The 6,353-nt window shown below is 35.0% G+C and overlaps 1 pseudogene; it reads left to right on the forward strand.

Moving 5' to 3' along the window:
* Nucleotides 1-445: 445 nt before the first annotated feature.
* LOC127172379 (trace amine-associated receptor 13c-like) lies at nt 446-1,505 on the forward strand (annotated as a pseudogene).
* Nucleotides 1,506-6,353: the final 4,848 nt, after the last annotated feature.

The raw sequence follows: 6,353 nt of genomic DNA on the forward strand, positions 1-6,353 counted from the left end.
TTGAGTAGTTTTTAGCGTTTTATGAAGAGTTACAACATTAATTCTATCAATAAAGCTACTAACTAATGGATCAGAATTGGTATGAGAACTCCTACTGAGAACGCCAGTCTATTTTAAGGGATATCTCAGTCACAAAATACTTCCAGTTCACTGAAACGTTCATGCCCTGAAATATCCCACAATGCACTGCACAAAAAAAAGTCCAAGGAGCATCAATGCTCACTGTTCTCCCTTACGGGAAATTACAGCACATTTCTAAAGCATGAGACACAAAAAGCATGAGCCAATTCTATAAATATAGTTACACACAATAGAATATTTGAAAAGACAAACTGTGTTTACTGCCAAGGTTGAAACCCAAACCTTTGGAAGAAAATAATTGTCATTGTTCAGCATCATAGTGGGCGGTAGATGGGTTGGTCAGTTTGATCTAAACATTGTATAAATGAAAAAGACAGAACAGAATAAACTCCTAACAGGAGGAGCCTCTCATGGCCTATGAGACAGAGGATTATGAGACGCAGTACTGCTTTCCTGCCATCAACTCATCATGTATCAAGGAAAAACGCTCCAGACATGAATACATTATCATGTATGTGTTTTTTTCACTGCTGTCAGCATGGACTGTGTTTCTGAATCTGCTGGTGATCATCTCTATCTCTCACTTCAAGAAGCTTCACACTCCAACCAACCTGCTCATTCTCTCTCTGGCTGTGACTGATATGCTTATTGGACTAATTGTAATGCCCATAGAGGCCATAAAGCTGATTGAAACATGTTGGTACTTTGGAGACGCTTACTGTGGACTGTTTACAATGATCCTTGGATTGCTTCTTTCTGCATCTTTTAGTACTTTAGTTTTAATTGCCATTGATCGCTATGTGGCTGTGTGTCACCCTTTACAGTACCCACAGAGAATAACTGTGACTAAAACATTAATAAGCATCTGTGTCTGCTGGTTTTTCTGTTTGAGTTACAGTATTACTTTTATAACTAACAACAGATATTTTGACACTTCACAAAAAACAGACATGTGCCATGGAGGATGTTATTTTAGAATTAATTATTCATGGGCACTCACTGATATGTTTATTTCTTTCATTTGTCCTTGCACCCTGATCATAACTTTATATATGAGGATATTTTATGTTGCACATAAGCAAGTAAAAGTTATAAACTCTCTGATTAAGGGTGGTAAATGTGTATTGGAAGGTTCAGTGAGGAGGAAATCAGAGAGTAAAGCTGCTCTAACATTAGGAATCATTGTGACAGTTTATTTGCTTTGCTTTATTCCATACTATATCTTGTCTTTAACAAACACGACAATAATCTCTTCTGCCACAATGGCATTTCTAGCATGGACTGTGTATGTTAACTCAGGCCTGAATCCTGTCATCTATGCTTTATTTTACAGCTGGTTTAAAATATCTGTTAAATATATCTTAACTCTTAAAATATTTCAAACAGCTTCCTCTCTCATTGACATTTTTACAAATTATCATTAGAGGATATAATAGATTGTAGTTGTGGCATAAGTCCTAGTCCTGTGTTTGTTCTTTATAGTTATTTCTTTTCTCTTGCCACAGCTTTGTTGTTTAGACAAAGATATAATAACTAACACTGATCAAGCAAAATATTGAAAATGTTTATTGCCCAAGTCCATTTTTGATTCTGTGCTGTAGTGTGGATATATTAAATTTGATTAAATAAAAATAAAAGTCAATTACTTCAGCTAGTTTGTAGTTTGACAACACTGTCTTTGGCTTGTTTATGACACTCTGAGTATGTTAGCATTATTTTGCTGACTTATCATTTTATCTGGGTAACTTGCATCAGTATTGTGTAAGGGTTTATTTCACACCTTTAATGAGCAATTCTGTGGAGGATTGTCTCTGCATTAATAATGAATGCAAAACATAAATTATAACAATTAGAACTGGGTCTCTGAGTTTTCAAAGTGTAGGTTGCATAGGTAGGTAGCAAACCATAGTGCCATGTAGACTTTCTAACTTTAACAGGATAGCTCACCCAAAAATTAAAATTCTGTCCTCGTTTACCTTCATGTCCCTCCAAGTATGACTTTCTTTTGAAGAACATTATCATTGTATATTGTTTGTTTGCATACTTTTTTGTATTCGATGAGAGCAATACAAAATACATTTTGCTCAAAGTCATGTTCTGATTTGGATAGTTAATGATTCAGACAACAGCAGAGTATTTGGGATGCAGAGATTTTGTCAGCTGTAATCAGTTGTATTACCAAATAAAGTTCCCAGTGTAATATCCCATTTTGACCAAAAATGGAAACATGTACTGATACTAAACTTGCTGTAGTGAGCTGCCTAGAGAGTAGTGTTGCATGATATACCAGTATTTAAAAAGTATCGCAATACCCTGCTTTAAAAAAAAAAAACGGTATGAGTAAGAGGTAAGAGCCGTATTTCTGCGTGTCTGTGTTAGTGAATGGTGCAGACGCTGTTTTGTTTACTACACACACACGTGACGCTCACTGTGTTTTCAGCCTCTGACGCCTCAATATATGGGTACATGAACACATGAGCATAATTTCTAGAGCTTCATGAGCATTTTACCGTTTCTTTTGCAGAAAACTATTGTCATAATGAAGACCAGAAAATTTTAAATACACATCACAGTATTTTGAAAAAAAAAAAAAAAAAAAAAAAGAGAGAGAGAGGGAGAGAGAAATAATAAAACGTATTTCACAGGGCCTTAAAAACATGTAATAAAAAATTTAATTAACTAGACATGCTTTTTGATGAATACTTTTTTTATGTAACCATTAAAATAGAGTCTACGAAAATTAAAATGGAATTTGGGAAAAAATAAAACAGATTTCATAGAGCCCTCTTTATTTTATTTGTTTCTTTGTTTTATTGTAGTTGTCCTTTACTTTGTCACTTGCGTCTGGGTTCTTATTATTAATAACAAAGATAAAATAAAAAAAAATTACTATGTCATGATATAAATTGTTGTGAAATAAAATTACTATATCATGAAATAAGAATTGGCTTTATCCTTTAAGCTAACTTACCAATATAGCAAAGAGTTGTTCACCATAATCCTGTGTAGTTGCACTGGCATGTGATTATTATTATTATTATTATTATTATTATATATTTTTTTTTTTTTTTTTTTTTTTTTTAAGCGGGGATGAAATGCTTTGTTTTAATAAATAAAATTACTATGGTCTCCATTTGGATCATCTGTTATTCAGTTGCTTTTCCTGTTGTTCTATGTTTTTTTTTCATAGTATCGGTTCAGTAGTAGTCTCGAGATATTTTAGTCAGGTATTGTATCAAAGTCAAAATTTTGGTATTGTGACAACACTACTACAGAGGCAACATTTTAGCATCCAGCTGCAGAACCACAACGCCAGACCTGTAGCCATAGAATGGAACTGAGGGGCAATGCACATACAGTCTTAATAGAGTTAAACTACATATAAACATTATGAACCATAGTGGATTCCAGAAAAAGCAGGAGCAGAACATGTGCGCTTCAGGGCAACAATGTCGTGTTTTGTTCTTAAATAAGTCTGCTTTTGAATGAACTGAGTGAGCCAGTTATTTAATGATTAGTTACTTGCTTCATTTCTAAGTGAATTAGCCATTTTGAAAGAATTGTTTGAATGATTCAGTAAATCACTCATTAAGACATGTCGCCACCTACTGGTGGTTTTAGTGTCATATTTATTTATCCATGACAGGCCGAAACAAGCCAAGGTATGAGCAAAAAATACACAAGCAATATGTTCCCAAAGACAGTAAAACCTGAAATTTTCAACAATGTGGGGCCATTTTGTTAGGCCCACCAAGAAAAAAAAATCTTATAAATCATAGTTCTTTATTTTATTTTATTTTATTTTATTAAAGGGCTCATGAACTGAGAAATGAAATTTCCCTTGATTTTTTTTTTTTTTTTTTTTTTGTCATATAACAGGTAAATGTACTATAAAACATTCTGAAAGTTTCAGAACTCAAAACTTTCTTGTTGCTTTAAAAACAGCTTTTATTGAACCAAGCTGCCAAAACAACTTGTGAATGATGTCATATGATGACAAAAGTCTGTCTCTGCAGAAGATCAACACCTACTTCTACATTATTTCCTCTTTAGCCCCGTCCACAGATTTGCACATATAGGAAGAAGAAATACTAGAGAGATGCAAACAATGGACTCCATCAACATATCATAGAGATGTCTACCAAACAGGGCTCGACAATAAAGAGTGCCCATTGGCCGGGGGCATTGTGAAAGACGCTTTGGGCACTTGACAGATTTGTCACTGACACCGATTGGGCCACTACAATGTTGTCATGAAAGTTTCTTTTGCATGCTGTTAATTCAAAAAAAAAATTCAAGCGATTTAAAAGCATTCAGAAGACAAGTACATTAGTACTCATTTCAGGGATTGCGTGTGTCAGAGACACGTCTCTCTGTATAGGCATCTCTCATTGCATAGACAGATGCATCTCGACATGCGCAAGCTCTGAATTGAGTTTCTTTCTGCATCTTTCTTGCGCCTGAACGGGCAAATACATGGAAAGTCTTGGCAAGTAACATTGTAGCTTAAACAGTGATTCATCTATATTTAACAGAGGGCAAAGACACTGAAGACAGATGCAAATCGGAGTAAATGTTTCATGTTGTTTTTTGTAGCAGATGTTGTATGTAACATAATTTCACAAAGCTTAAGTTAGACTATTTTGTTTTTGCTTCAGATTTTAAAATTATAGTCTAATATAAATCAAACATTGCACAGTGGTTGCCTCTAATTTCAAATGGCTATGAAAAATCAAGGTGCAACACAGAGTAAAGAATATGCAAATGCCATTTTATGTGATATGACATTTGCATTTCCATAGTCCCAGATTTGTAAATGGCGATGCAGATTTTGTAAATAACATAAATCTTTCATGGGTTTTCTACTACATATTTCAGTAAGTGACGTCATTTACATTATATTAAGCCTTATAAGTCTTAAAGGGGTCATCGGATGCAAAGTTCACTTTTACATGTTGTTTGAACATTGTGTGTTGGCAGTGTATGTACAAATCTACCCTATAATGATAAAAATCCATGCAGTGGTTTTTAATTAATTTGTAAAAATAATATCCCCTCTTTCAAATTCAAATCAGATGTCTGTCATTGTGGCGTCACACTGACAGAGGCCGCTCCCACGATAGTTGAATGACATGAGCGCCTTACCTCAGACCCTTACATCAGCTGTAACAGTCTGACCTCCATTGTTTCGATGCCGGAGCAGGGATGTAAATTCCCTGTAATATCTCTGATTGAGCGATTGGATGTAAAAATGAATATAGTGGTCAAATAAATACATTTGTGAAGGGAATGCACTTCCTGATCCACATAAATCGTCTATGTTTGCGCAAATCCTTCGTGATCCAGCTTCACATACAGCAGAAGTGAGGTTTTTTTTTTTTTTTTATGAATCTCTGGGCATCCGATAACCCCATTAATACCAAGGATTCCCTTTAAAGTACATCATATTCACCTAGTCGCAGTGGTAATAAGAGAATGTGCTTGAGAAACAGTTTAGAGAGGAAAAATCAATCTACATATAAAACTTTTTTAAATGTATAAATGACTTTTTTAAAATGTATAAATGGCCCATAATATAAGAATTACATAAACAACAAAATGAACACAAAACTGTTGACTCTTAAGACCATTGTATCATGCCATTTCTGCAGAAAGACCTCCATCATCCCTCAGAAAATCATATGATTAATATGAATATCTTTAGATTGACAAATGCAAACAAACCTAGGAGCAAATGATGGAGAGCTGTATCAATGCAAACTGTGGATCTGCCAATGTATCTGTCATGATTACTAGCTGGTGTACCCTTTAATAGCCACCAGAGGGCACTCCATCCCATACCTCTATCACTCGGGATGTATCCGCCCCCTATACAATTAAATAGGGCACTGTTTGAGGGGCCAGCCATTTTTAGTGGCGTCCAAAAGCTTAGTGGACATTATCGAGTGCACTCATTCAATCCTACAATGCACAGCAATACAAATTGTACAACCGATGTACACTCAGTGGCTAGAGAACACCCATAATGGACTGTAATGTTCAATGACTTTCCACATCTCGCCATAAGATGGCACCTGCAGCTAAATTTTCATTTTACAGAGCGCTTGTCGACGGCGTACAGTGCAGAGATGGGAAGTAACAAAGTACAAATACTAAGTAGATTTTTTTGGTATCAGTACTTTATTTCACTTATCTATTTTTTCTGACTACTGACCTGTTCAGGACTTCAAGTGCAGGTCAGTTTCATCTGTCAATAGGCTACTGTAGTTTTG

This window comes from Labeo rohita, chromosome 10 (assembly GCF_022985175.1).
Source record: "Labeo rohita strain BAU-BD-2019 chromosome 10, IGBB_LRoh.1.0, whole genome shotgun sequence".
NCBI classification, from domain to species: domain Eukaryota; kingdom Metazoa; phylum Chordata; class Actinopteri; order Cypriniformes; family Cyprinidae; genus Labeo; species Labeo rohita.